At 38.2% G+C, this 27841-nt stretch overlaps 1 pseudogene; it reads right to left on the bottom strand.

The window, feature by feature from the left end:
• Positions 1 to 5299, bottom strand: part of LOC116886597 — a 28156-nt pseudogene extending 22857 nt beyond the window's left edge.
• Positions 5300 to 27841: the final 22542 nt, after the last annotated feature.

Below are 27841 nucleotides of genomic sequence, written 5' to 3' on the forward strand. Positions count from 1 at the left end.
TTTTTGATTCCAGAGATACCAGAGTTTTCACACACTGAAAAGTAATTCAAAGTTTGCTCCTTAAGAAACTAACGGATTATAGAGAATTAAATACAAAGGGAAGCAAGACTGCCCGCGGAGATGAAGAACTTCTTGTCTTGTTGCGAGTCATCTTTGAATTTTGATCTTCTGCAAGATACACCTCAGTTTCTACTATTTCCAGAGAAATCGTTATTTCTCTTACATGTAAGTTTATCAAGCATATATCAGAATGCTTCTCACTTCTCCCACTCTTCAGTTACATCCATCTTCTTACAAATGACATAGCTTTATTCTAATTTCTACTTGAACAATACTTTTTGTGGTTACATTTGCCCTATTTTCCCTATAGATTTATCTGTTGTGAGGACTTAGTCTGAGTGCATAATTTGGCTGTTTTAATGTACTGTAAGAAAACAACAAGAATCTATAGGGATCTGTGTCCCTTGGTGACTTTAACTCTTTACATACAGAGGAGTGTGGGAGGGGGGGTAGAATCACACTGTAGTTCTTATTCTAGTTTTATGATATGGTGCTTATTTCCCTAGAGGCTCGACCACACCCAACATCCAAGTTCTGTACAGAATGGATGTGTAGTACAAATTTCATTCTTCCTTTGATATACAAAGAAACATGTTGCAAATATATTTAAGTCATCATTAAATCTCATCCTACAATACCTGGACAATGTTGAGTAATCATGAAAATAGGCAGTCAGATTATTCCTCTTATGTTTTCAACAGCAAGAGACAAGGCAGCGATTCAGATTCTATTAACATTAACGAAACAGTCTGGAACACGAATGTCCTGAAGTGACTGTTTTGTTGAGCCTCTGCTCCTGAGTGAACTGCACAGTAACTGAAAGCAAGTCAGAGAGACACAGAGGAAGGGACTTTTCAGAATTCTCCAAGGGGACTTCACACAGGCAGAAACATTTCACTTCCTTTCAGAACTGAATTAAATTTTAGCCTGTTGTGGCATGTTGATTAGACATATAACTTCTTTAAACATAAGCTTATTTGCAAAACATGACTACAATAACTAATATTGGTGTTTGTTTGGTCGTGGACTGACACTTCCCAGTATTAATATGTAGCAAAAAAAGACTCAGCATAAACAAAGCTTTATCTTTTTCTTCTAACTGAAATGACTTTCATGTTTTCTACCTTAAAAACTTCTCAACGAAGTTTCTCAGGCTGAAAAAATAAGTCAAATACATTTCAAGCTAATGTGTCAATCAAGAAACTTTGTGCCTGTCAAAGGAGAAAGTAATACCAAATAAAGTTATAGAAAATGATTATCTATGATTTTTGTTAGAATGGAGAATATCAACAGTTGACATAATAGTAGGGGCCAGGAATAGAACCATATTAGTCAAGAGGTCTAGACCAGAGACGACCAGTGAATCACCTCAACGGGAAAGGTGCTAGTGAAGAAGGCAGGTCATTCACCAGAAAGGACTCCAGGAAGTACTAAGGCAGGCAAAATTGTGCTCTTGCAATATTCATTTTCATTTGTGTTAAGCATTTCTTCTGATTCAGAACTGTATTAGAAGGTCGTCCACCTTCTAAGCTGAGGGCAAGAAAGATGAACTCTGACTTCTCTGTGGTAAGTCACAAATTAGTAGGGCATTCAATATTCTGAAGAAACATCAGTTTCTTTGTCAATCCAAAAATAAGAGAGGTGGAAAAATCTCTGAATTTTATGCCTGTGTTGTGACTACATAACTTGGTGCAACTAAATATTAAAAATCAAAGAAATGCCACTATTGTTCTATTTCTTTCTTTCCTTGGACTCACCGGCCCTGAGGTGAAGCCTGTTTCATTATGGAGGCAGAAATATGAAAAACCATTTCTCAACCCCAACTTTCATGTCCTTTAATGGCCTCTGCACTTTCCACTCGTTTCCCTCTGTCTTGATGTATTATTCTCTCTTAGACGTTTTCAGTAGGCTTTTCCTTGCGATGGTTATTCTCAGGTTTTGTCCTTCTGAATCCTCCATTTTTCTGAAGGAAGAGCCAGCTTTCTGAATCCTAAATCAGCCATGTGACTTATTGTTGAACCTGTTCCATGGCACCAAGTGACAATTTATAATGTAAAATCTTTTGCTTGCCAGTGATTGTCTCCCAAGAATTCTATTACCTTGCTCAATACCTCTACTACTTGCTTGATACTCTTCCTACTCCCTGCTGTGCTAAATTTTCTGTATGTTCTGTGTTTGCTCTGGTGTCTCTATCTGAACCCATCTTCAAGCTTTGAGGCAGGCTAGTTAGCCTTTTTTTTGCTCAGAAAAACCCCAGGCAGAAACTTATATATCCGGGTGATTCCTACTTTTGATGAAAATATATTTTAAAATATTCAATTAAAGATATGGCAGAGATAATATCTATATTGATTATAAAGATATCTATTTCTGTTCCAATGATCAAAATAGAAGGGTGCTGTGATGAACGTAGGTCGGTGTTGTAAGTTAATGGCCTATTTATATGGAATTCTTGTTGGCAGAGAGCAAGTTCTAAGAGGAATGGAACTCCATTTTATCCATTTCTATTTTCAGCACTAGTGTAGGGCACCATGTTTTATGAATACCCAAATAAGTTCCCATTAAAAAAGTCTGATCATATATCTCTTGTCAAAATGAATTTTATATATCAATATTTAAGGAAAGTCCAGCTGTGTTGTACCTCAAAAAGTCAAGTTTTTTAAAACCACAATTAAATGAAAACTTTCTGGGAAACATTTTGTGTTATAGCAGCTTGTTCTGAAAAACAGAGAATGTCCTTGTTTGGAAGACTCAGGAAAAGTCCACTTATGGGTTGTTAATCTCTGTAAGGTCTACTGCCCTAATCATCGTTCACTGTATATCTACTCATGATGTGTGAGGATTGGAAAGAGGAGAGGGAGGGAGAACACAAATGATATAATTTTATTTTAATTCAATTTAAAAATGTCTAATGCTCTGGACAATACACCTGACTACCAAATGAAGCATCAACATCCAACAGGGTTTAATAGGAAGAAAATTTTGAAATGAAGAACATCAAATAAATTAATTCATGTACTTCTTATAAATTTCACTTATAGTATTTACAAAAATAAAAGCAACATACTCAAGGACCAGGAAGGGACTTGAGTTTGAACCTTTGGAACACACGTGAAATCTGGTAATGAAATCATGGTACTGTGCACCAGTATTCCCAGTGCTTCTATGGGAAGAAGGGAGGCAGTGGAAGACGGTTCCTTCCTGGAAGCTCAGACTGTTCATAGCAGTGAACCACAGAGAGAACCTGCTGCAAAGGTTTAGGTGAAGATGAACCTCTGAGGTTGTTCCCTAGAAATATACTGTCCATATAGAAATATATGGACTATGGCACCCAGGTACCTGTATACATGAATACATATATATCCATGTATTATACATGTATTTATACATCATGGTACATGCTAAAGAAATAATATGCAAAAAAGTCACAGTTGTAAGATGCTAACTAAAGTCTGTCACAAAATATTATAAACAAGCACTTATTAAACTACTTACTATTTGTCTATAGAAACATATGCATAAGAACTAATGCATTCTGTGTAGTGCTCCCAATTCATAATATATATACAGTAATAATTATATCCACCATTATGAATTATATCCATATGTGTTTATATAATGATTTTTGTATAACTTTATATACTCCTTTATCATTTATACATATAATTTATTATGCATGTACACAGGCCTTAAACATAGCATAAAGACACAGGGATTTTGGTCTGCAGTAATATCGTCGTAAGTGTATTTCTAAAGCTGGAAGAGGTTTCAACAGATGCAAGGAGGTGATGAAGTTTTTTCTTTTATTCCTATGGTCTGGTTTTAAGACTCAGGATCGTAAAGATTTTTGAATGGAATTCTACAAATTGAAAGCTATCTCCACTTAACAAGCCCAGTCCTGACTCAGTGTCTATTTTATCATTGTCGAATATCAAATTATACAGAATCCCAGCTAATCTTCCATGGCCTGGCTTAGAGCATTGTTAGTGAGCAGGGTACACAGATATGGACCATTTATTTTAAAATGGAGATAACATTAATAAATAGTGGAAAATACAGCCTATTCAGAGGTTGCCTGAGAAAAGCTTAAGGGCGATTGCATTTTCAGCCACAGGAGGAGAATCCTCAGTGGTAAAGGCTTGACATTAGGACTGTGTTTATTTAGCTTGCACATTGCCAAGTAAAATATTTTTCTGTCATTTTTCATATAACAATTAGAATACTAATATTACTTAATGATGATCCTGAGAGGTGAAAATGTGCCAAAATCAGGATTATGAGGGCTGGGATTGGTAGAGTGCTTGGCTAGCATGTACAAAGCTATGAGTCTTGTTCTCAGCACCATGGAAATGATGCATGGTGGCACACACCTTTAGCCACCAGAGAGAGAGAGAGAGAGAGAGAGAGAGAGAGAGAGAGAGAGAGAGAGAGAGAGAGAGAGAGAGAGAGAGAGAGAGTGCGAGAGAGAAATAGAGAGAGAGAGAGAGAGAGATATGTTTTGGCTTTATCATTCTGTTGAAGGATAAAGTTGGGTATAGTTTAACTTACCAATTGTCCTGGGAAATGACGACTCTCATCATTTTATTGACTAAGAAGATAAACCCCACTCCTAAGTGAGCAGAGTTATTATTCTACTTGTCTTGGTTCCAAAACCCGTGTATGAATGTAGGTAGAAATATATTTACTGGACTTTACCAGTTTGGAGTATTATACTTATTTATCTCCCTTTTATATAGTGATAGATATTACTAGGCCCATTTCTTAGCTGAAGTTCTGCAGGTAGAGATGGATTAAAAAGAAGGGGGGGGGCTACATGACCAGTAAATGGTGACAATCTACTTAGTTGTTCCTTTGTATTGAACAATCATCCATATGGCCCATACTTTATGTTGTCTAAAGCAATGATGGTACTAAAATATTTTGTTATACTTTGTGAACTCTAATGAAATTGTTTTGACCTACATAATTCCACTATAAGTTAAACCCCTTTATCTATTCTTAAAATTATAAGGCAAGTAAGCCCCAAACTAAACATTTTCTGACAATGGTCACCTAGTAATCATGAAGATTTTCTTATATGCCGGACACTAGATTAACTTCTCTTTGTTATTTTTCCCACTCAATCTCCAAAAGAGACTTTGTGGTAATGTGGGGAATACTGACTTCTTACCTTCCCAAATACACTGTGGTCCACTATACAGTTACCATGATGAAGGCACTTTATTTGAAGAATCGACATTGCTAACTGTTGATAAAATGAGGACTACTATTCTGATGGTTTAAAAATAGTTGTTTGGAGTAGCTGAGTGAATTTAACAAGCCACATAAAGTCTTTTAAAATGCTTTTTAAATTTTATTTTGTCATTTTAAATTAAGTGTCAGTACTCGATGACATGTGTTCAGATGGTCATCGAGTTCTGGTCTAGAGCTAGAGTTATAGAAGATGGTGAACCCCTAAAATAATTACTGTGACACAAATGTGTATCTTGTAGATCAGTATATGATCTATGCTAATGAACAATCTCTTTAGTTCCAATTACGTAAACTCTTAACAGTAGAAGAAAAACGTGCAATAGTGGAGACAAATAGAATGTAATCAATAGCTTTTAGCCTAAACCCAGATATTGTTAGCTTTGGATGCTGAAAGCTAAGATTCTAACAGCTGTAGTGAACTACCTATTAGCTAACTCATTGCAAGATTTGTACACCAACCATTTGATACAAAATGTACTAAAATTTTACAAATATATTTTCAATGTTTATATATTGTTTTCTTTATTCTCTCATATATGCATCACAAACACTGTCTTCCCCAACCTCTCTTTTCCTTCAGATTTACTGCTCCTCCTTTTCCTTCAGAAAAGAGCAGGTCTCCTCATATCAACCAAACTTAGTAACATGCAACAATGCATACATTTTCACATATCAAGGCCGGTCAGGTCAACCCAGCGAAACATAGTCCCAAATGCCAAGAGAACAATGAGACGTACACACTTCTACTGTCTGTCTGTGGTCCAACAAAACTCCAAGCTACAAATCCATAAAACGCATGCAGATGACCTAGCTAATACCCATGCAGGCTCTGTGATTGGAGCTTCAGTATTTGTGAGCCCCTATGAGCCTTGTTTAATTGAATTGGTTAGCCTCTGTTCTCCTGGTGTCCTTAACCTCTCTGTCTGCTACATCTGAATTCTTATTTTCGCTTTTTCTGCATAATACTTGGGGCTGTTCCTACGGCTTGGCTGTGGTCTCTCTATCTGCTTCCATCAGCTGCTGGAGAAAGCCTCTTTAATGACGTTTTCACTAGGCAATGAACTATGAGTAGAGAAGAATATCATTTATAGAGGAATTAGGTTACTATTGTGAATAAAGAACCCATGCATATTATTAACTCATGGATTATATTTTAAGATTTGGATATATTTAAGAACAAATCTTTTGAACTCCAAACAGTTGAAACAAAAATCTTGTTAGTTGATAGCTAGTTTTAACTGTCAACTTTAGACAAACTAGAATCAATCAAGTAGGGAGAAATTCTTAATGAAGAGCTATGCAGTGGGAAGTCTGTGGTAGAGGGACTTGATTGTTAATTGATGTAGGAACACCTACCCAAATTTCCATTCTTATACCATTCAGGTATCCTCAACCTATAAATTGGTGTAAGCATTTCATAGATTCAGGATTTCTGAATAATATAAGAATGAAGAAAACCATTCTAATATCTAATAAAATAGATTTTCAACTGAAAGCAATAAAGAGAGACAGAGAAGGACACTTCATACTCATTAAAGGAAAAATCTACCAGGAGGACATCTCAGTTCTGAATATCTATGCCCAAAATGCAAGGGTACCCACATTTGTAAAAGAAACATTATTAAAGCTTAAATTACACATCGAACTCCACACATAAACAGTGAGAGTCTTCCACACACCACTCTGACCTGACAGTAGTAGATGTTATGGTACAAACAGACCTAACAGATATCTATAAAATATTTCATCCAAACGCCTTCTCAACACCTCATGGAACTGTCTCCAAAACTGATCATATAATCAGTCACAAAGCAAGTCTCAGCACATGTACAAAGATTGAAATAACCCCTTAAATCTTATGTAATCACCCTGGATTAAAGCTGGACTTCAACAACAAAAGAAACAATACCAAGCCTACATATTCACAGAAACTGAACGATTCTCTACTTAATGAACACTGGGTCAGGGTTGAAATAAAGAAAGAAATTAACTAAGACTTTCTAGAATTCAATGAAAATGAGGGCACAACCTTCCCAAATGTATGGGACACTACAAAAGCAGTGCTAAGCTAAAAGTTCTTCACTCTAAATGCCCTCGTAAAGAAATTGGTGAGTTTTCATATGAATGAATTCAAACTACATATAAAGGCTCTAGAAGAAGAAAAAAAGCAAATACACCCAGGAGGAATAGATGGCAGGAAATAATCAAACTCAAGGCTGAAATTAATCAATTAAAACAAAGGGAACAATACAAAGAATCAAGAAAACCAAGATATGGTTCTTTGACAAAATTGACAGTTTAGAAAATCAGAAATGAGAAAGGTGACAACAATGGACACTGAAGGAATTCAAAGAATCACTAAGTCTTACTTCAAAAGCCTGTACTCCACAATGTTGGAAACCTCTAAATGAAGTGGATTATTTTCTAGACAGATACCAATTACTGAAGCTACATCGAGATCAGATAAACTACTAAGTAATCCTATAACTCCTAAGGAAATAGAAGCAGTATTAAAAATCTTCTAACCAAAGAAGGCCCTATGGCAGATGTTTTAGCATAGAATCATACAATACTTTCAAAGGAGAGCAATGTCAATACTCCCTAAACCATTCCACAAAAGAGAAACTATACCAAAATTATTCTATCAGGCCACAGACACCCTGATACATAAACCACACAAAGATTCAACAAATGAAGAGAATTTCAGACCAAATCCTCATCTGAACATTGATGCAAAAGTATGAAATAAAATACTCACAAGCCGAGTCAAGAACACATGAAAAGCATTATCCACTATGATCAAGTATGCTTCATCCCAGGGATTCAGGGGGTGAATATACAAAAGTCCATCGATGTAATCCACCATGTTCACAAACTGACAGAAAAACAAAAAAAAAAAATGACAAGTAAACAAGCAGAACCCCACATGATTCTCTCATAAGTTGCCAAAAATTCTAACACCCTTCCATGTTAAAACTCTGGCAGAGATCAGAGATATAAGATGCATACCTAAGCACAAAAGAGGAAAATTACAGCAAGCCAATAGACAATATCAAATTAGGTGGAAAGAAATTTAAAGCAATTCCACTGAAATCAGAGACAAGATAAGGCTGTCCACTATCCCCATACCTCTTCATAATACTTGAAGTTCTAGCTACAGAAATAAGATAACTAAAGGAGATCAAGGGGATGTAAGTGGGGAAAAGTGTAATTGGCTGAGAAAGAAGTTAGGGAGACAATACCCTTCACAATAGCCAAACCTTATATAAAATACATTGGTGTGACTCTAAACAAGCTAGTGAAAGATGTGTGTGACAAGAACTTCAAGTCTCTGAAGAAATTGTCGAAGATATGAGAAGATGAAAAACCTACCCATGTTAATGGATCAGTAGGATTAACTCAGTGAAAATGGACATTGTACCAAACATAATCTACAGATTCAATGCAATCCCCATTAATATTCCAACACAATTCTTCACAGATCTTGAAAGAACAATTTTCAACTTCATATAGAAAAACAAACAAAAAGAGAAAGAAAGAAAAAGAAAAGAAAAATCCAGGATAGCTAAAACAAACCTGAACAATAAAAGATCGTCTGGAAGTATTACTATCCGGATTTCAAGACATACTACAAAGCACTAGTAATAAAACCTGCATGGTTTTGGTATAGAAACAGACAGGTTGATCAATGGAATCAAAGACCTAGAAATATGCCCACCTACCTATGGACACTTGATTTTTGATAAAGAAGCCAAAACTATACAATGTAATTGTGAGAGTATTTTCAACACATGATGTGGGTCTAACTGGGTGTCTGCATGTAGAAGAATGCAAATACATTCATGTTTATCACCCTGCACAAAACTCAAGTCCAAGTGGATCAAAAGCATAAAACCAGATACTTTAAATCTAGCACAACAGAAACTATGGACTGACCTTTAACTCATTGGTACAAGAGACAACTTCCTGAACAGAATGCCAATGGTACAGGTCATGAGGTCAACTGATAGGTGAATTTCTGGTTTCTTTGGAAACTCAGTTGTATCATGTGATGTTTTTCTGCAAACTGTCCTATGATAAGATGTATATGAGAGGATGTTTTACTGAAGAAGACATGTGGAAGGATGTTTTTGCTGAGAAAAAACATGTGGTGTTTTGGGGGAAGCTGCCTGAAAAGTGGCATGCAATATTTTGCAGGAGTGGATGCTTGAGAGGACATATGCTGTTTGGAAAGTCTATTAATATAATCCAACAGAGAGTTTGCATTCTTGTTTTAATCTTTGCTGAGTTTTGCAATTGCTGTGGCATTGGTTCACCTTGCCTTCTTCACTGATGTTATTTCACAGCGAGAAACACCCCAAAGAAATTCTCATGATATTACTGTGGTTTCTTGCTGTTTCTCTGGACTTGGGCCTATTGGCAGAGCTTTCCAGTTTCTTCCAATTTGAACTGCCATTGCTGATTTATGAATGGCGTTTATTGTAGGGGTGAGTTTATCTACACCACTTCATGCTCCTGCCTGGGTGCATGCTTACAGTCATGAGTTCAGGAGTTCTTTGGATCATTGAATGAAAGATACACAAACATTAGCTTAGTTTTGAAGTGCCTTGGTAAACTCAGGCTGGGCAGTTCTAATCCTCTGCCTGTTTCCCCATCCCCAGTCGGGGAAATGCCTAATGGCCACTTACCCAAATTCTTATATGGCTCCTTGTGTCTCTCTCCTGCAGCTCTAAATCTGATCAGTCTCCCCACTGCATCATGGAGACCCTATTTCTTTTCCTCTTCCACTTCCTCTGTCTTAGCTCAAATATAACACACACACACACACACACACACACACACACACACACACACACACACACACAATGATTCAAACAGCAATTAAAAGTAATTTGAACAACAGTAGCTCCAGTTTTATCCTTTCCTTTTGAAATTTTAATATTGATAGCCAAGTCACTTTGTCAGTTTTCAAATATAACTGTCATTATATATCTCAATTAGTATTTTAGAACCATTCTTATACACTTTATATTGTTTCCTACTATTATCTTCACTACAAATATTCTTATAGATGTAATTGTTAGGTAGAAATTTTAAATCTTTCTCTCTTCCTCAAATAACGTACTTTTGCTTTTTACCATGTTCACTATGATTCAGTACAGTGAGATAGATTCATTTTAAGGTCCTGTTAACACTAATTGTGCATGCAGCTTCTATGAACAAAGAAATTCTGGAGAAACTGTCACTGTGCCACTCTGGGTTGAGGATCCTATGGTTCGCTCTTTATCTCTCCTTTGTTTCTGTTGTAAAACTTCTCTGCATTGGTTTTCCATCAATATGACTTTCAGAGTGAATGCTGTTTATATTTAAGTAAAACGGGAAACATTTAGTGATAGGTACAAAATAATAAAAAATAAAGACTGATATTTTATTTTTTTTATCCATTGTGGTACATAATCAGAGAATTCTTTTCATTTCACTGCTCTTTCAAGGAACCTCATCTAAAGTATATTGACAGCACGTTTCCCATTTTAAATCCAAACTATGCCCTCCCCTTAACATCACGAGGATGAGAGATAACTAGATAAAGAATAATCTGTTAAATACTTACCTGGCAGAAAACTATTATCCTAAATGAGTAAAATACTCAAGAAATAAACACAAAGATTGATTCAAGAAAACATTTGAATAGACATGTCTTAAAAGAAGTATACGTTACCAGTGAACTTGTGTACAATTACTCAATTTCTGTAGCCATTACAATAATGCAAATTGACAGTAATCTCAAATTTTTCCTAGCTCAGAAGTTCCTATCAACAAACAATCAAACAAACAAAACAAATAGACAAACATATAAAAGAAATGCTCCTGAGGCTATGAAGAAAAAGGAAGCCATGTCTACTGTAGCTGGCTGCGATGTAACGTAGTAAAGCCTCTGTGGAATTCTGTATCAGGTTTCCTCAGTAAATTAAAAACAAGACCATCGTGTTCCCCAGACACCTGTTCTCTAATCTCAACCAAGGGAACAAAGTCACCATACAAAAGGGATATCTGGATGCCTATATTGTTTAGCAGTATTTACATTAGTCAAGTGAAGGCATCAGCCTAGCTGCCTAGCAACCCAAGAATGGATAAAGAATGTTTATTTATGCATAAAGATGTTTTATTCATATACAAATCAGAAAATTGTGTAACTCACAACAAATTATATTAGAACATATTAAATAAAATATGACAGAGAGAAATTCAAGTTTTCCTTTGTATGTGGGGGCAATGATGAAAGGGAAGGAAAGAAGGAGAGAGTAGGAGAGAAGACATGAAGAAAATGAGGGGGAAGAAGAGTAAGATGAGGAAGAGAAGGAGGAAGAGAAGAAAGAAGAGGGGAAGGTAAGAGTTACGATTCTGAACATGCTCAAACTGTAATATATGTGTATGTAAATGCTAGAGTAGGCTAATCAGGAGTAGAATTAGTAAGAGTTAATAGATAAAAGAGAAGTTAATGGTCTCCTCACTCCTGAGGTTACCTGAGTACATTCCTGAAACTTTCCGGATATTTTCTTTGCAGCTGTTAGAACACTATGCGATCTTTACAGAATACTTTCCCTGGACCACACTGGGAACTTTATATCAAATTCAACTTCCCATAATTGGGATATTTACACATGTTAATGCTCAGGATTTTTGTTTTTAGAAAGGTGTTCTCTTGTGACAAATTCTTTAGTTTTTGTTCCACTATCTTACTATTTTCAGTACCTCTAAATAGGTGTGATACCCTCCCAATGTTATCAATTTCAGCCATTTTCTACACAGTACTTTTACTTGAGCAGTCTTCCTTGTATTTTCCTTTAATATTCTTTCTGTTTTAAATATAATATCCTTTATCCCAAGAAACAAGTAATTTAATCATAATTTTTTTTCATCTTTATTAACTTGGGCATTTCTTATTTACATTTCGATTGTTATTCCCTTTCCCAGTTTCCAGCCCAACATCCCCCTAACACCTCCCCGTGCCCCTCCCCTTCGCTATGGGTATTCCCCTCCCCATCCTCCCCCCATTACCACCCTTCCCCCAACAATCACGTTCACTGGGGGTTCCGTCTTGGCAGGGCCAAGGGCTTCCCCTTCCACTGGTGCTCTTACTAGGCTATTCATTGCTACCTATGAGGTTGGAGCCCAGGGTCAGTCCATGTATAGTCTTTAGGTAGTGGCTTAGTCCCTGGAAGCTCTAGTTGCTTGACATTGTTGTTCATATGGGGTCTTGAGCCCCTTCAAGCTCTTCCAGTCTTTTCTCTGATTCCTTCAACAGGGGTCCCGTTCTCAGTTCAGTGGTTTAATGATGGCATTCGCCTATGTATTTGCTGTATTCTGGCTTTGTCTCTCAGGACAGATCTACATATTTTTTAAAAGCAACTTCTATTTTTTGTGTAGTTGAATTCATATTTTATTTCTTCCTTTTGTACATTATTATCTTTATTCTATTGTTTTCCGAGTTGTAGTCCAGTTGTTGTTTGTTTTGTTTTTCAGATCCTCACATATCTGTTTGTGGGTGTCTCTCTCTCTCTTTTTTCAATGTTTTGCATGTGTTCATTCTGTATTCAAAGTCTGTTCACCTCTCGCAATTCATTGACGAAAATGGACTTGTCCCAAAGATTTTAAATCACCCAGTAGCTCTTCTGTCAGAGTAACAAAGTACGCTTTTAATCTATTGAATCGATGTATAGGCAGAGAGATTAAGGACAAGTAGGCATACGCTTATATTTATTTCCTCCTCCTCTAATTTTGTTCATTTTAGGTTATTTGAGACATTGTCATACTCCACAGTCATCTCAGACTTTAGGTTCCTCTTACAGCCCCAGCAGACTTTGAACTCATTGTAATCTCCTTTCCCCAGTCTTCCAAGTGCAAAACATAGCTGTGAGCGCTCCTTTTGTGCTCTTTGATTCATTTCCCTGATTTCTGCTCATGCAGTGTTTTTAGGCATTTCCTCCAATGTTTTGCTCTCTCTCCATGGCTTTTTATGATAGCCGCACACTAAGTGCCCTAACAAAACAATAAAATAAAAGCCTACGAGTGAATGATTCTTTATTTAAGTAATTTGGACAAAATCGTGCTTCCATTTCCAATCTTTGCACAGGAAGCAGGAGGAAGCTAGCAGCTCTTCTGCAGTAGGCTCTGCTTCCAGATAGCTTAATTTCAGTCCTCGCTTTCTTTGTGTGATACTGGACACTTTGGGCGGCTGTAATTTTATTTATTCATGTTTTTTATTGTTGTTGATTTTGTTGGAGCAATGTTAATATTAAACTCACAACTCTGACAATGCCGGAATACTCACTTTCTCAGTTTGGGATCCTATGATTAATTCTCATAGACATTTCCTCCAACAATGAATATTTATAGTCTGGATGTGTAAAGTTCATTATCAGAATACAAGTAATATGTTTGGTTTGGGTCCTGGTTTCCTTCTAGGTCATTGAGAGCTAGCTAAGCATAGCATAAATTTTTGCCATTTTCCAGTAGGGCTTTAAACTCATCCATGATGGTTCCATAATTATGGCTTACATACATTCCCCATGTTTCACCCCCTATTGCCATAAAATTCAGGACTAAATTTAATAATTACATGTTATGAGTGTATAATCGTTCAGTCTACCTTGTATTAGCTACTTAATATATTTTAGTGGGAATTACACATACTAAATTTTATAATGTCTACACTTGGTTCTGTTTATTAATGGTTGAATTTTGTTTTTGTTTGGCACTTAAGTGTCATATATGTCAGCATCCTATTTCCCAGGCTAGCTTTATATATATATATATATATATATATATATATATATATATATATATATATATTCTTTGTGTTTCTCTACAGTAATTATTATTCTAGAGATAGTTTTACTGCCTTCCTTGATAACCTGGATGTTCACTGAGCCATTTCACTCTGGTTGGTCAACACTCAAAAGACTCTCAGCTTTGTGGGAGCTCTGAGAATTATTTTAAACTTCATGCTCGAATACCTTTCACCAAGTTCACAGATTTTTCTCCTATACACTCTATCCCCTTGTATTCAGTACAGACTCAAAGGACCTCTTGTCTTCAGAGTCAGAGGACCAATAGCTTCATCTTTCCCAGTAGTGAATATTGAGAATTTGCCTGAGCCTGTTTTAACTCTGATAAGCCTACCACGATTCTGAGTATTTCTGAGGTTCCTAGTCAGTGTCTCAGTTCTGTAAAGTTTCTTCAGGTGAAAAACTGGGGAGATTTTAAGATTCGTTTCATGTATTTTGTATTTCAAGGGCACTACAATTCTATGCTTACTATTGTACACTAGCTGACCAAACTTAGTTCTTACATTTTGCTCAGTTTCTTTGAATGGTTTCATGAGAGAACCGAATCAGGTATCTTACACAAGAGAAGTGGGAACATTAGGCTGCATTAATTGAGACACTGTCGTGGAAGTGCCAGTAACATGGTAGTCACTTAAAGAACAACAGTTTATTCCATAAAAGATGATAAGATCAAAGATATGCTTTAAGTAGCTCAAAGCTGCTGGATCTTCAGTGTATGATAATTTTTAAGGAACTTAAAAAAATTGAAGTAATCAATATTTGACTTTCAGGATCTGCTTAGTTAAATCCAGTTCGGTCTCCTTCAAGTGAGAGAACGACAAGAGGTATATAGAGGAAGTAGTCATGGCTATCACTGAGAACAGAACTCTGGAATCAAGATGAATGTGAGTAAGCCTATTCTCTCTCCCTCCTCCTACTGCTGATACCTTCTCTTCAGTATTCTTTCTCCCACCCACTTCCATTCTGATATCATCTCCTCCTCTTTTTTCTTTTTCTTCTTGTATATCATCCATTCTTTTACACCTAGATACTCAGCCCCCCCCACATACACACACACACACACACACACACACACACACACACACACACCAGATGTATATTTATGTATAACGTTTTGCCTACAACACAGAAAGCCTGGAATCAACTCACTAAATAATGTAGGTTTGTATTCATGGTAAGCCATGTGGTGAAAGGAATTCCAGGATGTTTGGCATAGGTAACCATTCAAGGCACCAAGAGACCTTGTACTTTTTCATAGAGCTTAATAAATTTTCTGAAATCTTCACGGTGCTTCATATTTAGTCTGATTTGTTGAAGCTTGCAGTTAGATTCAGGAAAGTACCTGGAAACCCAGTGGAAGGTGGCAGAGGGAAAAGGCCATATTTGCCTAAGGAGGAAGCAGTCTGCTTTAGAGCACGTTTAGTGATGTTTGGTCAGAATTGGAATACATATTTATCTCAGAATCTCCCAGATCAATTTCTGGCCTGAGTGGATGATGCATCACTTCCAAAGCATGTCAGGTAGCTCTCGTAACCCGATTAACTCCTTTGGTGAACTGCACATGTATGTGCCAGAAAAGGTCAGGAGAATGTGCTTCCTATCATTGGGGAGGGGACTACAGCATGTTAAATGTTAAGCTACAAGTATTTGATTCCAAAATTGATGCTTTCCATCAATATTCTTAAGTGTTTTATAGATAAAGCATTCATGGACCTGTACTAACGTCAGTGGTAATTTATTTCAACTTATTTTTCAGGTGCCTTTTGCAAGTGATAATTTGCATTTTTTCCTTCTAGTAGTTTGTGCAGAGATATGCTAATGACCAAGGAAGGCACAGCCTGTGTCATGACCTGTTTTAGAGGCCCATTGGGTAACTTGAAGGGATCTGAAAAGGGTCATCTTGTCTATTAAGTGATAATTTGAGAAGAAAAAGCATGTTCCTTGAAGTGCAGAGAGGTAGTTCCTTCTTGGTCCCTTAGAGAATTGTACTGGGTCAGCATTAAGTGACAGACAAAGGAAAGATCAGATGTGTCCCAGGATGAGAAGTCATTATGCCAAAGTCAGCTCTTCACGGGTTGCCTACTCTTTGATGTTGGGCAGAATTTCCCAAGTGGGAAAAGCCTAGGGAAGAGGGCAGGGGAGTAAAGAAATGACTTCAGTTAGCGGGTCTGAGGAAAGCAGTGAACAGCATATCCATGTAATATTAACAGGGTTCCTCTTCCTAGGAACTGGAGTTGCATTATTAGAGTGCACATAAGCAGCTGACTTACAGGTTCCAAAATAAACAAGAAGGGATGCAAGAGAGGAGTTGACTTACTGAAAGGTTTATAAACACTCACACAGACCTAATTTGCAAAACCATCTCATGAGTTTCCCAGGGACTTTGTAGTAGAATTGTTTTCTCCTGTGGATGTGGGAAAGTATGTCCCAGTCACCCACTGTCAGCCAAGGTGCTCTTTCCTCAGCTGCTGTGGTTCAGTGTGGAGGCTGCAGATGGCTCATAGCTGAGTTTTGTAGCAAGAATTAACCTCAATTTTCCCAAGTATGTACAGCATACCTAATGAAAAATGTCGTCCAGATACTAGTCTGTATAAAATTAGATGCACCTGTCTATTAGCGTGAACTAATTGTTAATGCCAAAACTAGCTGAAGACCCCCTTTGACCCAGCTGTGTTCTCTTTTATTACTTTTATTTTATTATTATATTTTATTTTTACTTATTCACCCTACGTCCAGCTCCCTGCTTTCCCCTCCCATGACCCTTTTCCCATCCCTCTCCCCTTCTCTTCCGAGTAGCTACCTCCCCCTTCTCTGGCACTTCGAGTCTCTGAAAGGCTAGGCGCTTCCTCTCCTAGTGAGGCAGACAAGGTAGCCCAGCTAGTAGAGCCTATCCCAAGTACAGGCACAGCTTCTGGGGTAGTCCTGCTTCCAGTTGTTCAGGGCCCACATACAGAGCAATCTGCACATCTGCTACATATGCGTAGGGAGGCCTAGGTCTAACCTGTGTATGTTCTTCGGTCGGTGTTTCAGACTCTGAGAGTCCCAAGGGTGCAGGTTAGTTGATGCTGTTGGTCTTTCTGTGGACTTTCTATTCCCTGTGACTGACACATTGCTCACTTTCTCCTGGAGTAATTCTGTTTTTTCTATTGATGTTTCCCCAAACATCTCATTAAAACTAATGCAGGCAAATGTGTTTCTTAGAGACCCTGTTCTTTAAAAACATGACTTAGGTAACTCACTTCTTGGAATGCTCAATAATTTGGCCAGGATAAGATTGAGGGTTTTTCTAGATAGTGGGACTTTCAACACTTAACTTAAAGACTTAATGTGTTTGAGTGTGTGAGTATGTTTGTATATATGGGTGTTTGTGTGTGAGTGTGCATTCCTGTGTGAGAGTGTTTGCCTGTGTGTGTCTGTGTGTATGCCTGTATGAGTGTGTGCATGTGTGCCTGTGTATGTGTGCCTGTGTACGTGTGCATGTCTGTGTATGTGTGCCTGTGTCTGTGCATGTCTGTGTGTGTGCATGCATGCTTGTGTGTGTGTGTGTGTGTGTGTGTTTGCATCTATGTATGTGCATACATCCGTGTGTAGGCTCTGGGATTGAAAGAATAAAGATTTTAAACTATCTCCCACAAGTACACCTCATAGCAAAGAATAACATAAGATGTTTTGGGGGTGTAGCCTGGCTATGGCCACCACAAACCACCTGGCCTCGATAAGGCCTGACTCAACGGTCCTGAGAAAAACGAGAATTAGGGTCAGCTTGTCCCAGAAGCAGGGTGGCTTAGAGTTGAACTGAGCCCAAGTTACAAACCAATGAAATTGCTTTGTGTAACTGTTGCCAACTGCCTATGTAATTTTCCCTATAAATACCTTCCCTAATTGGGCTCGGGGTCAACTCCTCTGTCTCCTGTGTGAGATAAGTGTTGTCCCCAGAGCTCTGGTTCCTCAAATATACTCCTTGTTTATTATATCAAGACTGGTTTCTCGTGAGTTCTTGGGGGGTTGCATCGTCTTGAGATTTGAGTGGGGGTCTTCCCCACCCCAGTGGTCTTTCAGGATGACCTCCAGGGAAGTCATTCTATTACTATTCAAACTGGTGATTTCTGTGCATCTATCTGCCTGTGATGACATACTATAGATCATCAAATATATAGATATAATCATACAGTATATGAAATCTGAATTTTGGTTACAGTTTTCTTTCAGTCTTGTTTCTGAGTCTGTGTCAGAAGATTTGAAAGATTCCCATCCCCAAGTAAATAATTCTGAAGAGAATAATTTCCAATGAAATTATTTGCCTGGCATGAGAACTGAAAAAAGAGCACTCACGAGTCGTTACCAAGGCTGGAATGGGCTTTGAAGCAGGTGCATGAGCCTGTAAGTAACCCATGTAAACTCAATGGTTTACCAATCTGTATTTCGGTGGGATCCTATCTTTCGTCTGCCATCAGTGCCTGTTCCTGCTTCACTGCAAATCAAACAAACGCCTTGCAATAGCTCTAGGTGACAACAGCACTGATTTCCATCAATGTCTTGTACTCCTGCTCCTTAACAGTCATTGTTTGTGGCTGCCCCAGGAGGAATTTGTTTGAAACGGAGAATTTTGGAACTAGATGCATCTAGGGACTTCAGTGAGCAGGAGTCCTCAAGTACTCATCATTCCATGCAAAGAAATACGGAGGGAGGAATGGAAATGGGAGAGAGCGAGGGAGAGAAGAAAGAAGGCGAGGAAGATGGAGAGATACAGAGATAGTGAGGCAGGCAAAGCTCGTGACAGAGTCAGAGAGACAAAAATGCAAAGAGGCACAGAGGCAGAAACAAAGATTGATTTTCTGTGCCTGTGTGTTTGCTCTGGTCTTTCCTTTTTAGAAAGCCACCAGGATTCAATCATGGGAGCTCCACCTTAATGACTTTATCTAATGTTAATTACCTCCCAAAGGCCCCATGTCTAAACACTATAATCAGATTAAGTTTCTATCCTCTTAATTCCTTACAACTGGGACTAAATTTCAGCACAGGGAGCTTTAGGGAAGACAAACTACATCTAACCCAGAGCCAAGGCCAATATGACCTTCCTCTCCTGTACTTCCTAACCCCTCTGCAATGAATCTAATTGAGGTGACAAATTCTAAATAACAAAACGAGTATAATTATTTGGATCACGTTTGGAAAGAGCTTCCAATCAATCTTTGCACACGTCTCCACTCTCCCACCCCATGCAGTGGCTCCTATGAAGGGATTGCATACGCAGATGGTACAACTCTAACATGACAGAGCCTCTGACAGCCTGGGTCCCCAGGTGACATTTTCAGCAGAGGCCCATGATGGCATGCATGCAACATTTAGAAGTAGAGAGAAATAAATTCTATTGCTGTGTGCAAATGAGATTCGCAAGTTGTTAGTAACACAGTCTAGTCTCTCTAGCTTGTTAATGGCAGGGGGTGTTATAAAATGGATAGAAATGGTCATGGACAAAGAATGCCAGGCTATACAAAACAAGCTTAAAACATGGTGTCCTGGTAAGACCTGGAGAGCTTGGAACAGTCTTTCTGAAACTGGGAGGATACGATACATTTGAAAAAAGAAAGAAGAAAAGAAAAAAGAAAACAAAAAACATGAAGTTGTATAACATGGGGACATTATCTACAGAGCAGTTCTGCTACATATAATCACCATACCATGTAAAATATTGACCAAATCCTACTCTGTGCTTTATTGATCCATCGTCTAGTTCCACTCATTTCTGCACAGAAGTCCTTCTTATATTTGCACCTGGCCTTAATCCCTGGTTATTTCTTATGTCTATCAAACTCTCCCAGCCTGCTTCTTAAAGGGGTTTTGATATGCTCTTGCAAAATGTCATGGCGACAGGGGTCCAAATCCACCCTCCCAAATGCAGAGCAAGTGGCAATTGTCATGGCTTAAAGAAAATCACATTATGTAAAACACTTTACAGCTATTCCTGAATGAATCATGTAGTTCCAAAACAAGGGATATATGCAGAGATCTTACACGTGAGTAGAAAAAAAAACCCTGAAGAATTCCATAAGTAATACCCAGTGCAGACACCGTTATTGATGATACAGAATTAAAGTTGTCAAGCTGGAGTCACCACCAGCAGTATAATTTTTCAAGGACTTTCAAAATCCTTTTAACTCCTGTCATGGTTCAAATCATTGGCAGGGTCAGAATTTGACTTTGAGCTTCAGATTTGGAAAATCAAGGAATTCAAAGAGAATGTCTGCCAGCATCCCCCAGCCTCCTGTGACTTTCCCTGAAGACTATAAATGGATCCTGCTTTTGAAAGCAAGCCCAGATTTCCTTAAAACATGTTCCAGTCTCTTGAAATTCACCAAGGGTATATTTCAAATGAAGGCTGCGCTTTTCTCTGCACTCTCTCCTTGGAGCATCCTCTGTCTAAGCCTTCCATTTCCCTTGTACGGGTTACAGCCACTCTTGCTGAGTTCATGCCTTGTCCATCATTACACATTTCAACCAGACTCCCCAGATGAATTACAGTTTGACATTCCATTGGCCATATGTCAAAAGCGAGCTATTCAGGGTCAACTTTCTTAAAAAGATCTGCCAACTGGTCTACTGGCCTCCTTAACACAAGTGGAATTACAGGAATCTAAACAGGAGAAGGAGGTCAGTGTCCTGGGCACTGTACCTCTAGGGCACTGTTATTCATGTCATTTAGCAAATAAGTGGATCTTTCTTAAAGGTCTTTCACACCTTCCTTTATAGAAGGACACTTATTACAGGAACATTTATGGTCTGATTATATTGTCTGTTCATTCTTTGTATTCAAAGATGTAATCATTAAAACAATTTTTAAATATTAGGTTTTTTTTTTCCCTGTGCTATAAGCTTTGTTTTTCCATTTACTGGTGAGAAAATCACATCCTTACATTGGACACATTTTTCCTCTCTTAATGCTACAGAATGAAATACAATTGCAACAACATTTTTGGTATTGCAAACACTTTACATCCAATTGTGTCTTATATGGAGTTTGCCTTCACCAAGAAATGTACATTGATATTTCCGAAAGCCTGAGTTGGCTTTTCCCTGAGAGGTTCTACCAGCAGCTGTCAAATACACATGCAGATACTTACAGGCAACCCTAGGACTGAGCCCTGGGACCCTAATGGTAGAGCTAGGGGAAGGACTGAAGGAGCTGAAGGGGATTACAACCCCATAAGAAGAACAATATCAACAAACTTTACCACCAGAGTTCCCAGGGACTAAACCACCAACCAAAGAGTTTACATGGAAGGAGTCAGAACTCCTCATACATGTGTAGCAGAGGATGGTATCGTCTGATATTAATAGAAGGGAAGGGAGGCTTGGTGTCTCAGTGTAGGGGGATGCTAGATGGTGAGGAGGGAGTAGGTGAATGGGTGGAGGAGCATCCTCATAGAGACAAAAGGGAGGGGGAGAGGGAGGACGGGATACTGGAGATTGGTGGAAGGGTAACTGGATAGGAGGTTATCATTTGAAATGTAAAAGAATAAAATGATTAATTAATAAAAAGAATGTCTCTTCATCCACATCTGGCTCATGTCACATAGCTACAGTTCTTTTACTAAATATATGTAAAGTTTAATTATCTCAACCTGTCAAGATCTAATCCTTGTCAAGTGGTATATTCACTAGACATTCCAATTCTGCTAATTAAAAAGAATCAATTCCTATTCAAGTCATTTATCATAAGGTAGAGTGGAAAGACTCTGAAAACAGCATGACTTTATCACTAGAAAGGAGCTGCCAGGATCACTGTACTAATAAGCATCATTTAGCTACTTTGCTATGTATTTATTAAAATGCTGCTTTTAATACTTCCTCTGTACCAACCTCTAAGATCACATATCATATCTTCTTTCCTTCAAAATAGCCCCGGGAAGTGTGGTTGCTGTATTTGAGAGGAGAGCACAAAGCTCCAGGAAGTAAAATCATCATTAGCAAGATTGTGTCCATTGAAGAACTTAGTAGTCCATTTCCTCAGATCCTTCTTTTCCTGGTTTTCAGTCTCATACTCAAGCCATGTAAATGACTTTAGTCAGTTCCAGTTCAGGTTTGCAGTAACTTTTTTTGTGTACATGTTCTTCCCGCCTTCTTCATTTTGTTGTACTTTTGACCTTAACTTTTAAAACCAAGAATACCCTATACTGTCTTCAATGATAAGTTTTAGTGTCTTTTCTAAATCTATGTAGTAAGAATAAAGTCTATTGTCCCCCCCTCAAAAAAAGAAAGGAATATCCAGGGGCATAACATGTCCTCACTATATTGTCCTCAAATGATGCTCATTATCAGCACTAACATATTTTTATTTCACTTATTTTTTTTAATTTTTGAGACTATAGCATAATTATAATATTCCCCCCTCTCTGTTATACATCTGTGTCCACAAACCCTTCCCTGCTCTAATTCAAATTTCTACCCTCTTCATTCACAAACTGCAATTGTATATCTGCAATTACATTTATATGTTATATAATATATACATATGCAATATATATACATATATACATATACATATGTATATATATATATATATGGAATGTTACATGTGTGCTGGAGTTGGGGGATCTTTTCAAAGCAAGAAAGAGTTAAATACAGAAGAAGGTAGAAGGAGGGTAAAGGAGACTACTAGGATATAGTAATTTGATAGAGGAAATAAAAAGTGGGGGTTATTAGGGGAAAGGAAAAGGAGTTACTACATTAGAAGGAAGGAGTTGGGTAAAGTAACAATACGGATGTCTGAATAGGTCATAAGAAATCATACTATTCATGGTTTATATTTAAAAAGCCCTATAGCACATGCATATAATATAACATAATTCTGTAACGCATGCAAGTTTGCGTATAAATATAGATACTATGGACTGTCCCCTGATCACCCTTGCAATTCTTCACATTTGCCACAGGTGGTTCTTAGGGGTTTGTAAATATCTGGGACCCATTTAACAAAATCCACTTGTGCCAGTTCCATTGCTACCCCATCAGCATCACATCCTTTGCCTTCAGTAATGACAGAGCTATGCTTGCAATAGTATTGTCATACATGTAGGAAATGATGACACTGAGCATCCCCAAGATGGTATCTCCATTCATCAAGTGACAGATGCAGAAACAAAGCCCAAGTCCATGTAATCATCTGGTAAAAGTGGTTTTTCTGGAAAAGTGTTGTCTTATTCCTCCAAACACGTGCTTCTCCCGAAGGCCTGCTTGTAGCCATTGAACACTTGGTTAAGTGTGTGGATTTCTGTGTCTCCTGTCATAAGAGAAATGTCTCTGTGTCCTAGGATTGTTTGGGGTGGGGAGGCTTTGTGTCTTTGTACGGTAGTCTGACGATTCTCCTGCCTTAAGCCAGCCCCATCTAAAACTATCTAAAACTGTTCACTATCTAAAACTGTTATATTTTTCTGCTGTCTAATAAATCAGAGCTTTGAAACTTAAAAAAATAATGACTCCATGATAATCTGACAACATGAGTCCAGGAGGTGAAGTTGTGGTTAATAGTAACAGCTGGGACCTACAGAGTAGCCCTTAAGACTATAAGAAAGAGCTCTAAATACATGAGTTCAAAATGTCTCATTTCTTAACTATGCAAAATGGATTCAATATGAATTATGAGGGGTTGAATGAATCTAAAGGAACAACGGCAGCTACACTGTGGGCCAGTTTGTCTGAAATATACAAAGGCACGAAGATTCCTGAGTTCAAGGTCAGACTAGGACAGACAACGTTAAGTAAAGATGGCAATTTCAGGGCAGGGTCCCACCCAACTAGCTTATCTGTGCTCAACAAAGGGAGATGGATCTCTGGATTCTTTTGCAATGTCAAGAAAAACTGCATGCCTGCTGTCTCTTAAGAATTGGAGTAAATGACAGGATAGATATATAAAATAAAAGGCTAGACCCAACTTCTGCAGGAGATAAGCTATCCAGATAATTATTGAAATAAAAAGAGAGAACTTGGAGAACTGACAGACACAGAGACATGCACACACACACAGAAAAAGAGACAAACTCACAGACCGCACACACACACACACACACATACACACACACACACACACACACATGCTGATATTCACACTAACAAGCAAGCAGAACATGAAGAGAGAGAGAATACAGGCAGAGAAATCTCCACAGAGAAAGAATAACATAGGGAAACGGAATCAGGAAAAGCTATATCAAGTAGAACTCAAAGCATCAGCTTGGATCCAAGAGTTGACTTCTAGTCATTCTTTTAGCAGCTCCCAGACACCGCTTCTCTCAAAACCTCCTTGCCACTCTCTTTGCCAAGGCTGGTCCTTGGAATCTGGTTATGTCTTTTATTCCCCTAGTAGCTGTTCTATCACACCATTTTATTGAAATCCATTCAGCAGGACTTCATATGCCTACTCATTAATAGGTGTATACTATACGGCTTATTTACACTTTACATTTGAAAGCTCTATCAGGGTAGCAACTTTCTTAGGTTATTCTAGTGCCTCAGGCACATCGAATTCTGCACAGCAGTTGTCTGCATTTAGATTCAACATATAAAGGGGACATTATTAAAGGAGCAAAATTGAGAAATTCATCTAGGTCTTACAAAGATTAAGATTTTATATATGTGTGTGTGTGTGTGTGTGTGTGTGTGTGTGTGTGTGTGTTTGTGAGTGTGTGTGTATTATATCCATTTGCCATTTGTAGCACCATGCCATATATACATTTTTCACACAGATATGAATTCTATGGTGAGATTTCTAGTTCTTTCTCAGAACACTCCCTCTGCACTGCTCACCCATCCTCATCACCTGTTGTTCCTCTAGGCAGGACTGCTTTTGCTTCCCTTCTTGAATCACTTTTATTCTTTTCAAATTTGGAGAGAGTGTTGTGACATCTAGCAGATACTCCTCAGAGATGACCTTACGATGATGCATATTTTCATATTTTTATTACTATCACCATTTTGGAATATGTTTTGTTTTTGGAAAAATATAAAAATAGTATAAAGAATGTATAGTGTATTTTTATGTTTATTTATTTTTATTGGATTTTTTATTTACATTTCATGTTATTCCCTTTTCCTGGTTTCCCAGATATAAGCCCCCTTCCCCTTCTCCTAAAAGGGTATTCCTCTCCCCAACCATCCCCCATTCCCACCTCCCTACTCTGATATTCCCCTGCATTAAGGGGTCCAGTCTTGTGAGGACCAAGGGCTTCTCCTTCCACTGATGCACAACAAGGCCTTCCTCTGTGACATATGCAGCTGGAGCCATGGGTCTGTCCATGTGTAGTCTTTGGGTAGTGGTTTAGTTCCTGGGAGCTCTGGTTTGTTGGTATTGTTGTTCTTATGGGGTTGCAAACCCCTTCAGCTCTTTCAATCCTTTTTCTAATTCCTCTAATGGGAACCCGTTCTCAACTCAATGTTTTGCTGGTAGCATTTGCCTCTGTATTTGACATTCTCTGGTTGTGTCTCTCAGGAGGCAGCTATATCAGGCTCCAGTCAGCATGCACTTCTTAGCTTCATCAAACACACAGTGTATTTTAATCATTCCCTACCCTAATCCTTTTTAACATCTCCTGGCACCTCTAAAATCTCACTCTGAACTTCTTGTCTTTTTTATTTTATCTCTTTATTTTTAATTGGATATTTTATGTATTTATATTTCAAATGTTAGCCCCTTTCCCGGTTTCCCCCTCCCCTTCCCTCTGCTTCTATGACTATGCTCCCCCTCCCACCCACCCACTCCCACCTCAAAACCATGGCATCCTCTACACTAGTGAAACAAGCCTTCACAGCACCAAGGGCTTTTCCACTAGGATGGGAGTTCTTTCCATCTTCTGAGATCTTCCTCAATTTCTTTCTTCAGAGATTTGCCGTTCTTGTCATACAGATCTTTCACTTGCTTGGTGGAGTCACACCGAGGTATTTTATATTACTTGTGACTATTATGAAGGGTGTCGTTTCCCTAATTTCTTTCTCCGCTTGTTTCTCTTTTGTGTAGAGGAAGGCTACTGATTTATTTGAGTTAATTTTATACCCAGCCACTTTGCTGAAGTTGTTCATCAGGTTAAGTAGTTCTCTGGTGGAACTTTTGGGGTCTCTTAAGCATACTATCAAATCATCTGCAAATAGTGATCCTTTGACTTCTTCCTTTCCAGTTTGTATCCCTTTGATCTTCTTTTGTTTTCAAATTTTGTTTCAAAATTCTGGCTAGGACTGCAAGCACTATATTGAATAAGTAGGGAGAGAGTGGGCAGCCTTGTCTAGTCCCTGATTTTAGTGGGTTGCTTCAAGTTTCTCTCCATTGAGTTTGATGTTGGCTACTGGTTTGCTGTATATGGCTTGTACTATGTTTAGGTATGGGCCTTTAATTCCTGATCTTTCCAAGACTTTTATCATGAAGGGGTGTTGAATTCTGTCAGATGCTTTCTCAACAGCTAATGGGATGACTTCTTTTTCCCTTTGAGTTTGTTTATATAATGGATTTTCTTTGATGGATTTCCCTATATTCAACTTGCTGCATCCGGGGGATGAAGCCTACCTGATCATGGTGAATGATCATTTTGATATGTTCTTGGATTAGGTTTGTAAGAATATTTTTGAGTACTTTTGCATAGATATTCATGATGGAAATTGGCCTGAAGTTTTCTACAAAATCAGAAATGAAAAGGGAGACATAACTACAGAATCTGAGGAAATTCAGAAAACCATCAGACCCTACTACAAAAGCCTATATTCACCAAAACTGGAAAATCTGGATGAAATGGACAAATTTCTAGATGCATACTAGGTACAAACATTAATTCAATAGTGTCTTTGTGTGGTTTATGTATAAGAGTAATTGTGACTTCAAAGAATAAAGAGGTTAGTATTCCTTCTGCCTCTGTTTTTTGGTTGGGAGCCTTTTTTTTTTTTTTTTTTTTTGCCTAGCCTGGGGAGGCCTTGGGTTTTGTAAAAAAACAGAAAAAAAAAAAATAAAAGAAAAAAACAACAAACAAACAAACAACAACAATAACAAAACCAGGTAGGGCCAGCCTGCAAGCTTTCCAGGGGAGAGTCACTATCTGCTGGGAACTTGTTGGAAATGCAAGCTCCCAGAGACCTCTCTGCTGGCCCTGGCCATCGATATTTTAAACAGCTGCTTTGCTTGTCTTGCCCCTCCCACTGCCACTTCATACTTGAAGCAGTTTTAAAGAAAATGTTTTAAATTATGTTTTTAAGTGTGTGTCCTGTGAAGGGGCCGGTAGAAACTAAAAGTCACAGGGTCCTTGTGAGCAGCACAGTGAGGGTGCGAGCACCTGATCCAGGGTCCTTTGAAAGAGCAACAAGTGCTTCTAACCATGGAGGTTGACTTTAAAAATCTGTGGCTACTCGTTATCTTTTCCGGACATTTCTCTCTCTGTTCCATCCTGCCCACCCACTACGCCCTAAACTCACAAAGCTGTTTGCTAACCCCTATCTGTTCGGTCCTAAAGACCTCCCCGGAATCCTCCCTCTCCTGGGTCAAATTTTTTATTTCTGGGTATAAACTTAGGTCTCCTGGACACAGCAGCTCAGATACCTTTTTCTGCCGCAGGCTAAGTTTTACTCAACCAGAAGCCCAGGGGACTCTACACGCAGTTTGTGGCCTGAGGCTGTTCTCCCTCAGGCACCTTAATCTGCAGGAAGATGTC

The sequence above is a fragment of the Rattus rattus genome, chromosome 17, assembly GCF_011064425.1.
Source record: "Rattus rattus isolate New Zealand chromosome 17, Rrattus_CSIRO_v1, whole genome shotgun sequence".
In the NCBI taxonomy this organism is placed as follows: Eukaryota; Metazoa; Chordata; class Mammalia; order Rodentia; family Muridae; genus Rattus; species Rattus rattus.